General features: G+C 39.2%; 1 protein-coding gene across 3 annotated transcripts in view; it reads right to left on the bottom strand.

Annotated features, from left to right (window-relative positions):
* Window positions 1-11,950, bottom strand: part of RPS6KA2 (ribosomal protein S6 kinase A2) — a 285,949-nt gene that overhangs the window by 212,739 nt on the left and 61,260 nt on the right. The gene's annotated exons all lie outside the window — the stretch shown is intronic.

Below are 11,950 nucleotides of genomic sequence, written 5' to 3' on the forward strand. Positions count from 1 at the left end.
CGCCTTAACACCAATTCTTCTGCTCACTGTAGCTACCCTCATTTTCTCTTTGCATACCAAAAAGATGATTGAAATATATTTGCTCAGTCTTTACAGGTAAGGGCTTAGAAAAGAACTTGAATTTTCACAAATGGAAATACTATTTCATGAGCACTCCTTTTTGGTGAAAATGGAGTTCCCCTACTGTTCCTGGGAAATAGGAATTAGTTAGGATTGTTAGGCAGAGCTGCTCCCCCAGCCAAACAGGTTCATCCAATGATCTCTAGTTTAAGCTACAATTTTACTAGACTGATCGTGTAAAGTGAAAGATGCAACACCAATCCCTCCATCCCAACTGAATTACAGTTAAGGATTTGTCAGGCAGTGAGACCTCCATTCCCATTAATACTGCCCAGGATTTGTGCACCAGGCTAAAAGGCAAGAAAGCAGCTATTCATCCAGATTGCTTGTCCTTGCCACCATCCACACCCAGCTGGTGGCAGCATCTAGCCCTGGCACTCTGCAATTATTATGTAATTCATCTTGTAAAAGCACCTCACAGGCAAGAGGAACGGATGTGTCAAAGTTATAAATAGAATTACATTGAAGGAAGCAAGTTACTGCCCTGAAGGAAATAAAAACATTATACCATGGAAAAAATAAGAGATTTTCTAAATCTTGTCATCTCTTTCTGCTGTCAGATTCATGCTGTATCATACACAGTACAGGTACACTGTCAGGACTTAAAGCAACGAATGTAAGAAGCCACATATTTAAACTGCAGTTTGTTTCCTAGAGTGAAGATCTGTCCTCTCTGCTGCTTGCTTTGAAAGGAAACAAACAGCATGAACTGTAGCACTTTTCTTGGGAGGTAATTGCGTAAGTTTATAGGCATCACTTACAGAAATGTTGTCAATGTTTACCTTCAAATTTTCTTAGCTTAATTTCATTTGCATTTTCCTTTCTTACCCTTCCAAGGAAAAGCTGAGGTGCACTTTCTTCCTTTCCCATGCACTAGAAAAGAGCCTAATAGGTGCTTTACACTAAGTCACACAAGCATTATTTCAATTATTAGTTATTAAAGTTATTAATTTAAAGGCTTTTAACTAAGGACAAAAAATGTTTGAACAAAGATTATTATACAACTAGGAGGAAAATCACTGCCTGCCATGTTTAAACACATTTATACAGATAAACCATTCAGAAATTCCTGGGTAACAAGAGCAAAGATAGTGCTAAGATGAGTTATAAAAAGGTAATAGGAACATCTTGCAAGAATCCACTTCCCTTGGATAAATCCAAATGCAAAATTCAGGATTTGCTCTTCTGATCTTGTCAGTGATCAGAGAGATAGAAAGGGGCAAAGGGGCAGAGCAGCTGCAGACCTGTTTCATTCCTCGTACCCAAGTCTCTCCGTGGCTTGTTCCAGTACTTGCCATGAACCACACTTGGTACCAGCTTGCAAGGAGGTGCCTCAGGGTGACCCTTCCCAGAGACCTGAGAGCCAATATCCAACACAGAGGATAATTCTGGCATAAGAAAAGGGAAAAAGTAACAGCAAGAACAAAGAAGGAACTGGGCCAATGTGCAGACATCCAAATCACCCACTTGGGCATCAGTTCCACAGCATAAGCCACAGGCAGTGGCACACAGCTCACACAGAGAGGCTGGCTACAGGCAGGCAAGGCTGGCTGCAAATCCTTACAAATCTTAAACAAACAAAACAACCTCTTACTAATGTTTTCTTGGGAGGAGAATACAATATAGGGAATAATTTACTTCTTTAAGTATAACAACTTAGTTACCTGGATACTCAGCCTTTGCTTTTGGACAAAACTAATGAAGGAACTTTTACTCTGTCACACTGGTATAATTCTGAAATAAATCAACACCTTTCCATGGAGTTAAGATTTACAGTAGAGTGAATGAAAGCAAAATCCAATGTTTTGTTAAGATGAAGATTAAAATCTTTGAACCAATATGGATCTCTGTCCTAATGCCAAGTCACAAATTTCTGAATTGTTTTCCACATGTTTAAAACAAATATGTGCAAATCTTTTTGCGCTGCTTAGGCAAAACCATGCCAAAAGTAGCAGTGACAGGAATTTTACATGTTGACAGGCTCCAAATTCCTGCAAATCCTCACTCTTTGTTCTGGAACACTAGATTTTTTTCAAATATTCTTAAGGAAAGAATGAAGAAAAAAAGGCTACACAATATCATTCAGTTGCCCCCAATATGTCTGGAAAGGGCCCAGCTCTGCTCAACAAGAGAAATGCCAAAAACAGACAAAACTCTGAAAGATTTCTTAAACTTCCCAACACTAGAGGAAGGCAGAACCCCGATGTTCTTTTCTTTTCTGAATTTTATGTAAACAGAACAACTCTTCCCTGTCTCTCTAGTCTTGGCAGAATATATTAAATTTGCTCTTCCTACCATGGTAGGAGGAATAGCATCAAGCTCAGACTTTGAGAAGCCTGGATTCGATTCCCTCTCAGACACCAGCTCCTTGTGCAACACTGAGAAACCACCATTTGCCTGTGGATTATTGGTCTATAAAAACAGGGTAACATTGAGATAAGGACGGGATACCTGCCTAAGTAACAGGGGATTGAAGCATCTAAAATAATACAAATGTGCCTAGCCTAATTCCACCATTATCACAGTCATTTTACGAAGTAATTTTTCTGTACTTTCTAAATACAAAATATTTTTGGAAATGTTCAGAGGGAAAGAGCAAAAATACTTAAGACAGGAAAAATGTTTAATATTAGCTGAAGCTATTCCCTTAAAGCCTTCATTAATTTATTCTTTTGATAAATTTGAAACATATAATATGTAAAGCTACAAACTTTATAGTGAATGAAGCATCTTCTTTTCCCACCTCAAGATCACATCTAGAAGTGTCTTCCTCAAAACTACAAAAATTTATCTCTTGGTAAGCAAAGGTACAGGACTTTTACCAGTGATCATCTTATCACAAAGACTGTGAAAGAGGCAGCACCAAAAATCAAGCTTATTATGATCTTAGATTGTGTCAGTTACAGCTTGTTTTATAAATTACCAAATTAAAATTGCATGCAAATACATCTTATTAGAGAATTGTAAACAATTTCTAAGGGATCAAAAGAGCTACAGGGAGCATTGCTCTATACATCCCTAGTTCAGTGCTATTACTCATGCAACACCAAGTACTAAATACTCTGCACAATTCTTATTTTGGCAATGGTTTTAAACAGCATATTCCATCCAAAGTCTCCTGTGTAATGAGTGGGATAGATAGATAGATAGATAGACAGACAGATAGCAGCTGTTGTATAAATTATCCAAAATAAAGAAATTGCTAACTGCTGAAACGTCTGCCAGCTCAGCAGCAACAGGTAGCACAAGCAGCCTCTCTTCATTTAAGCTTTGCTGAAGCAGGACAGGCAGGGAAGTGTCCCCTGCACATACACCTGTGCCTGGAGAGAGAGGTCAGATGGCACCAGTTCTGAGCTGGAAGGAGAAGTCAGGGTAACAGGGCTGTGGTGGGGGTTAGGTTGAGTGCTGTGGTGAGCATTTTTACATGTGATTCACTCTCTCTTTTGTACAATGTTGTTATCAACGTTGTTGCTGTTACTGTTCATTTTCTTGTCTCATTGCTGTTTCCAGTAAATTGTTCTCATCCCAACCTGTGATCATCACCTTTTTGTGTCTCTGATTCTCCTCTCCATGCCACCTCAGTGAGAAGAGAGAGCAAGTGGCACCATGGTTTGGAGAGTCTCAGAGGGAGCACTGAATTGGGGACTACCATTCCTAAACCACAACACCACAGTACAAATAATACTTTGATAATTTAATTTATTTCATTCTAATGATTGCAACATGGTCCTTGCTTCTCTGGAGCATATTCTTTCCCCAGAAAACACCCACTGCCGGTGTTCTTGCAGAGGCAGAGAGCAAGAAGGTTGTCACCTTCTTAATGTAATGTGCAAATACAAAAAATTTACCCCCATAAACATTTCCTTACCTTGATCCAAGGAAAGCTTCCTTCACAAAATCATTGTGTAAAAAGCCTTGGTTATGAGGAGATTTTTCAAGGAAAACAACCAAAATAGAGATATTTCCCTCACAACAAACATGAAGAGTTGGAAACTTGGTAACAAACTCAACTCCACTAAAAACTGTTATTCTAAAATTCAATAATAAATGTCAACTATGTTTTTAACCACAATGAGTCATGCCTTTTATCAATGTTTAACAATTTTCTTTAGATTTTTTTTTTGTCGTTGAGGATATTTTTTTCCTTCTTTATTCATTACTTTATAGATCATTCTTTAGGCAATTAAATAATTCACACAAAACAGCTCAATAATGCCCAAAGTTCAAATAACGAAAAAAGTAATTTCTAATCTGTTATTGTCAGAAATAAACAAATACAGGAGCCATTCTCACAGGATTTCAAAGACCTTTAAAACCACTGTATAAAACGTCTCAATACCCTTCTGAAGCAGATATGCATGTGCTTGTAAGTAAACTGAAGACTTGAGACAGACAGCCCAGGTCCATACATCACAATAGTATTACTCTCCAAACCAAAGTCCTGATCCTGAGTTTCACTACTAAGCATCATCTCCCCCGATGAAGAGCTTTCACTCTTGAAACAAGGAGATTACACTTGATCAGGTATTTAAAGAAAACCTGGGGAGCTGTGTTGTAGTGGCTAAGTCCACTTTACACCCCTCAAGTTGCATTAAAAGTGGTCTCTCCTTACAACACTATGCCAGAAAGTTCTCCCTCTGTCTAGATACTGCTGGTCACTGGCCCTCTCCCCCTCCCATCCCTTTTCCCATTGGCCCCTGTTCCGTCATTCAACCTTGCCTCTGCCCCCGAGCCCTCAGACCATTGGTTTTGGATGCTCTGCCTGCCTTTGGGAGTTTTCGGGATAAAACGGGCACGAGCTTTCGAGTTGTTCATTCTTGCCTGTGTTCCCTGCAGGGAGTTGCCATTAAACACCTCGGAATTGCATGCAGAGAGCCCCTCTCACCTCTCTGTCTCCAGTTCGTGCACAGACTGTGGGTGTGAGCGGCTGTGCACAACCACCTGTGAAGGTGACATCGTGTGCACGCGTGGGTGCCGGCAGAGCCGCCTGAGCGTGTCCATGAGGGACCCAGCAGGGACAAACATCGATCCGCCAACGCCCTCACTTCTTTAGGGCTGAGCAGTTTAGGACTAAATGTTAGTGAAAAGCCTTTCAAGGTGCTTAACAACTGCTAGATAAAAAACAATATACTCAGGTTACTACAAACACATCTCAAGAAACAAGAAACTTTGGATCATCTGTGGAGAAGTTTAGGAGAAAGTTTAGAGACTGGGAAGCACAAAAATCAAGTGGATAGAGTAGTACTACGGACAACAGATTACCAAAGAATAGTCACCACTGCATACAAAAAAATCATGTGACTAAGAAGGAGATTTAAATAGAAAATTCAAAACACCATATTCTTGCTCCTGTCACTACTCTGCAGTGAGAATTTTACTTCTGCAAACAGGTCTGATCCAGGTCTGGTCTCCATATGTCTAACAGAATGTAAATCTTTTGCAGAAGGTATGAAAGAACAGTTAGAGTACATCCCAAGAACCATTTTTTCCCTTTTTGATAAATTGAGTAGAATGAGCTCTTTAAAGATGGTGTCTCATAACTGTAAGGACAAGCTTGATCCTCCAATATACTTGTACCTAAAATGAGAAAGATACATCAAGAAACAATAGCAGAAGCCAATTCCCACCACTTTCATACTTCCAGCAAGGCAAAAAACCTTTTGAGCTAAAGTTACTAGACAGAGCAACAAACTGCTAAGACATGGAAAGAATGTGTCTGTCCCCTGAAGTCTTTCAGGGAAGCCCAGCTTCATTCTGGACATTTTCTTTTAAGTACAATTGCAAGCTATATCCAGGATAACCCAGGGAGAACCAGACACAGTGCAGTAGATGATTCCAGGCTGGCACTCTGCAAATACCTGAAGTAGGAAGAAGCAGAATAACTTGAAGAAATGGGCCAATTATCAGAATATGCTATGTTACAGGACATATAATTTGCAATAGCTTGCTGTGGGCCTGTCACCAGTGACAATTGTGGAGCTCAATAGAATTGTGTGGGTCTTCTGCTCCTCACTTGTGATTTACTTACTGATTGCTCATGGAACTTTATATGGTTTTCAGAGACATTTAGTGGTCAAATAATATACTGCAACTCAATGTTCTTTAAAAAACTGAGAATGGAATCATGTCAGATACCTCCTAGCACAGTGAAAGCTGTGAAGCATAAACATGACATGAACAAAGGACTAAAAACAAAATTACGTCTCCCTTTTCTAACATGAGGTGTTGTTTAGCAAAGGGTAGTATCTTTCCCACAAATAAAGATACAAATTTGTTGAACTGTTGCAAAATAAGAATTGGTTATCAATGTCTTTGGAACAACACACACTGCCAGCATTATTTTTCAACCCCAGTCCTGGACCAATATTCTGTTGTTACAACATTTTATTGACGATAACAGCTACCTTATTTGCAATAATGCCATTTCATATTACTGAATCAATCAGAAAAAGAAGTCTCTGTTCTATACCTATTTCTTCCTAGCATTTGGCTTGGATATGTAACAGGGCTGAAGGGAGAAAGTGATTGAGCCCCTGCACTTCCAAGGGACATGGGAAAGCCTTGTCCAGCTCCCCCCCCCTCCCCAATCCCTCCCCACTTCCTGTGCCTTCAGCCTGTTCAGCTGCTTAATACTGAAATTCAAAAAGGGGAGGCTTGTCTCCCACAAGTCATGTGACTCGCTCAAGAACAACCAAGTCTTCTGAAATTGATATTGTGTTCTTTTTACTTGTCTTCCAGCTTTTCAGGCTACACCACACCCAATCACACTGACTTTGAAAAAAGCTTCTTCTAGAAGTGCAAATAAATATTTTACTTCAAAAAGATGAAGTCACATTTCTAATGCATTAGCACAATTCTAGCTGCTGAGGTTTTAAAGATAACACTATAAAACTCATTAATTAGGAGTAAGTACTGAGGTAAAGAGCTAAATACCTCTGTTTCTGACTCAAAACTGTAAATGTTTTCCATCCACCATCTTTGGAAGCTGAATAGCAAAAATGAGTTTGTGAGCTCTGAACATCTGCTGAGTAAGCCTGGGTAAGGTAAGATGCAGAACAATGGTTCTTAGCGCTACTAAGCAAACATCACGCCACTTAAAATCACCATTTTACTAACACCATTACTGTTATACACATATCTGACAGAAATGCCACTTTAATAAAATAAAGGATACAAACTCATTCCTTAGCTTGTAATAGCAAAGTCACAGACAAAAGGTTAGAGACAGGGAAGAAACAATATGGGGAGAAAATACACAGAAGATTCACATAACAGACTACAGGAACAAGGTGGTCTGGTTTTGGTTTAAACTCTGTTGAGAGATTTCAGAAACCCAGATACACCTGTCTGGAATCATACTGGCTTTCATGTCTCCATTAGACAAAATAGATATACTCTATAGCCCCAGGTATGCTGGCGGGCAGTAATTTCCATTTGTTCCTAGAACTTACGAACCATTCTTCTCCATTTATTTCAATTGTTTTGAGTGCAAAATTAGCACCTGAAGTTGTAATCAGTGTATTTAAATATTTACAATATGGTACTATTGTTTCAGGTTGTTTTGATTTTTTTTAAATGGTAAATTCTTGTCAGACCACCCTTCAAATCTCTATTAAGTTTTTAATAGAGTGTTTTTTCCACTTCACAGGCAGTCAGAATTAGGGTATGTCTACCTAAAATATGCTTAATAAACAATAGATGTCTAGCTGCCTGTTTAGTCACATATTATGAACTTCCAGCCATCCTATCCCATTCCTCACACTGTCACATGCTCACAGAGCAGAGATCCTGCTCCTACTGCACACAACCACACAGCTGGCAATGCAGGAATTGCAATTCCAGTCAGCTGCATGTCACCCTGCAGAAGGTTGGAAATACCTGCTCACATTTTTATTTCCCAGAGACCCAAGCAGGCCATCGGTAGGAGGCTGTCCAGGAGGACCAAGGCACTGCTGTGAGGACAGGTGGATGTATGGGTGATCTCAGCATGGGCTGGGGGAACACTGCCTGCCTGGATCATGGACTTACAGGTGAGGCTCTAGAAAATGCCAGCTGCCCCACAAGTGCTTTGGTGGGTGCAGTGTGAACACAGCCAAGAGGCCTCTCAGAGCAAAAACTGCTGTTACTGAGCATGGAGTTTGAACTCAGATTTTAAGTCAGAACAGAGAAATAGGAACATGACTTCTACTGTCAAACATTATGTAAAATTGCAGTGGGAATAAGGCAGAAAGATTTATGGTTTGTTTTCTGAAGCAAACTCCTTGCATGTGTTGATAGATTGCTTAACTTTGCCTAAACAATTCACAGAGGGATACACATAAAACAATTTGAAAAATTTCTGGTACAGAACAGCCTGCTGACCAACAGCACAGATTCATAATGGGTAAGGAGAACAGGTGATGAAAGCTGCCTTTTTTCTTTCTTTCTTTCTATAGCATCCTCAGACAGAAATGCCTTTTTAAATTGCTTGCCCAAAATAGAGTATCAAACAACATATGGAGCAAACATCAATTACTTCTGATTCAAACTCACAAATGGTGCCGATCTAATTACACTGCAATACTAGTCTGAAAGGCATCTATTAGAGTAAATGGAAGGATTACAGTGGTAGTGAGAAGGGATTAATTTCTAGTTACCTTACAGCAGATAATACTAAACCGAAATTAATAATGGATATGATTTTACAACTAATAAGAAGTCCTTCTTAAGGACTGTAGGATACAGATAGCTAAGGCTTCAAACACAGCTGCTACAGCAAACAAACAAGTCTGCATAATGGTTACTGTTGAAATTAGTGGATGTAGACTTCTTGTGTGGGTGCATTTCTGTCATAGAAACAGAAGTCTGATGCTATTTTGAATCAGAAAAAAGCCACATCAGCCTGAGGAAAAGGTGGGGGCTGGGGGCAGGGTAGGCAGGGAGAGAAAGAACTTTGCTGCCCTTCAGCATAGAATCAACTCTGAAGCAACAGGTCACTACAGCACCCACTGAACAGAAGCCATGCCTAACAGCAATGAACTTAAATTGCAACAGCAGTGACCTTAATGAAAAGGTATTCAAAAAGGCTGCATTAGTTATATCTCCCTCAGGCTTGTGCTTAAAACTGTCCCAGTGAAGCAGCCACATGTGATTAACAAACATGACACAGGCATAAAAGCAAGAGGGTATCTTGGGTCAAAACAATTAGGCCAGCATCTCCCTCGGAGGTGGATCATACAACCTGCTGGGAGAAGTAGTATAACAAACAGGGCAAATATGCAAAGATTTCTCTCTGCACCTTTCTGCCCCCAGCCTCTCCAGAACTTCCCAGCTTCTAACAAGTGGTCAGTTGACTGCCCATAGCATATGCTGATTTACTAAGGGCACTGCTAGGCATTCCTATAGAAGTACTTGCACACATTCATTTTAGGGACAGAACGTCCTATGTCACAAAATATATATGCAGCTCTCCTGGTGGGGAAGTTAGGGAAACCTGAAATCTTTCAACAGCAGGTGTGTGTGATGTCAATTAAGAGGCCTGTAAAGAGGGAAGCTGTAAAAAGTAACAACAAGACTAGATACAGCAGTGCTCAAGAGCTGTTGTGGCACAGACTTAAGGAGGTGTTTGGTGATTGCTGCATCCCTACCTTGAAAACCCCACATCCATAAAAGAACATTTATCATCATAGGTGTGTGTCATTACTGGCACTCAGTTTAAAAATATCTATCAACCACCATTTGGAAAATGGATCCAAGAGCTCAACACTATAAGATTTGCAGTTCCTAAACTTCAAATAAAAACTGCTGGCAAGTGAGAAATACATATTACATTAAAATAAATAACCATACCCAGACTTTTAAAGAACAAGAAAAGCGAGGCCTCATTATCCTCAGCTTAACATAGACACTCTTTAGCTTTGTCAGGTACATCAGCTGATACAAAATTATCATAATGGGTATTAGTTACGATTTCTTGATAGGTCCTTTTTACATTTCCCAGGATATTATCATGTTTGTGGATAATACTGAAGGAAATCCCCTCTGACAATATACAAATTACTGTACTGTTTATATACCTTTTTTTTCCCTGACAAAAAGACATTATTATTAAGTTCTGAAAACACCAGTTACTTCAATAGGTGAAACATACAAAAGGAACAATTTAATGGCTTGCCATGCAAATTCAAATAGCAATGCTCAAACACCCTTCAAAGAGTAAGACATGAGCTTTGCTCAAGTGTTTTCCTCAAAAAGTTTTGTAGTTGCATAGTTAAAGTATTCCATGAAATCATTCAAAAAAGGCACTGCCACACAAGTCATCTACCCAGTTAACACTACAGTACTCTATACTCCTACTGAGTTCCCTTCTTAAAAATTTTCTGATGTGTTCAATAGATGTATGTTAGCTATAAAGGGCATTATATAGGCTACTTTTATGAAAAACGTGTTTTGGCTTACAGAAAATAAAGATTAGATGAAGGTTTGTGATCAAGAAAGTCTGTAGGCAAAATTAATTTTAACAAAATGGCTATATATTTAAACAGATAAAAGTCCCAGTTTATTTATGAAGCAGCAATAAAATTGATGTAGTATAATTGAAGAAAGAAAATTAACTGTGAAACACTGAAGTCCAAAGAACCCGTTAAATATATTAGATACACTGTTGGTATCTCAACCATGTTGGTACAGTATGTGTTCTGATGGAAGGTTAAAATACACTTAATACCAAAACAAATATTACGCTATTTTGAGGAAATACGTATAAAACCCCACCAGAGTACCTATACAGTTTTAAACAGTGTTTAACAAAGTTATCCAAGACACAGTCTTACAAAGAAAGTGACTTTCAAATTGGTGCAAATTTCCAAGGAGAAAAGAGGAGATACAAATACAACCTGGCTGCAATTTTCTGTATTCTGTATACATGACCTTTTGCTTTTTAATGAACTTAAAATAGATGTAATTCTGTGACCTTATGCAGTCCCTATTTTAACAGTTCTATCAAAACATTCTTCTAGGATGGCAATAAGAATGGCAATTCTTATTTGCTATTTTAAATGATTAAAAAATGCAGAAGAAAAGCTTCAAAATTGGTAGTGATGGATAATAAATCACTATATTCTGAGCACCTATAGTAATAGAAGACAGTGAGTTCAAATCAAGCAATCAATCCATGAATGAATCAACATCATCTCAGCACTGGTCAGTATAGAATTTTTTCCACTCATCAGGGAAAAGCTGTTTCTTCTGGTGGCTGAACAGTTAAGTGAGCCAGTGCAGCACATTTCAAATGCATGAGGCAGAAGAGAAAATTTATATTAACGCAGTCATAGAATATTCTGAGTTGGAAGGGACCCACAAAGATCACCAAGTCCAACTCTTAAGTGAATGGTCCATACAAGGATCAAACCCACAACCTTGGCGTTATTAGCACCATGCTCTGAGCCCATCTCAGTGGCATTATCCCATCATACACACATGAAAGGTTTACTTAGCACAGAGCATTAGGCTGAAGTGTATAAAGAGAAAATCCAGAAAAAAAATCTACATACAGGTGTTTGGGTTATTTAAAATAAGTGTATGTATGTTCATTATCATGCATGCTCATTCCAATAACGCAAATCAGAAAACCAGTATCTGTTGCTGCCTGTTTTGAGCTTCCCCTCCCCCCTCCCAAAGACATGTGCTCATAGCTCCTTTGTTCCAAGCGTGGGCAAAGCCAAATGTAACTCAGACTCTTCAGCAGTGTCTGATTGGCCGCTCACCCCGGGTCCACCCCCAGTCATCCCCTTCCCCCTTCTCCAAATAAAAGATGGTCGAGGGGAGGCAAACGCTCTCTCTCAGCTCAGCT

The sequence above is a fragment of the Corvus kubaryi genome, unplaced genomic scaffold (genome assembly GCF_017639235.1).
Source record: "Corvus kubaryi isolate FWS band 111438036 unplaced genomic scaffold, C.kubaryi_AGA036_p1.0 37266, whole genome shotgun sequence".
NCBI classification, from domain to species: domain Eukaryota; kingdom Metazoa; phylum Chordata; class Aves; order Passeriformes; family Corvidae; genus Corvus; species Corvus kubaryi.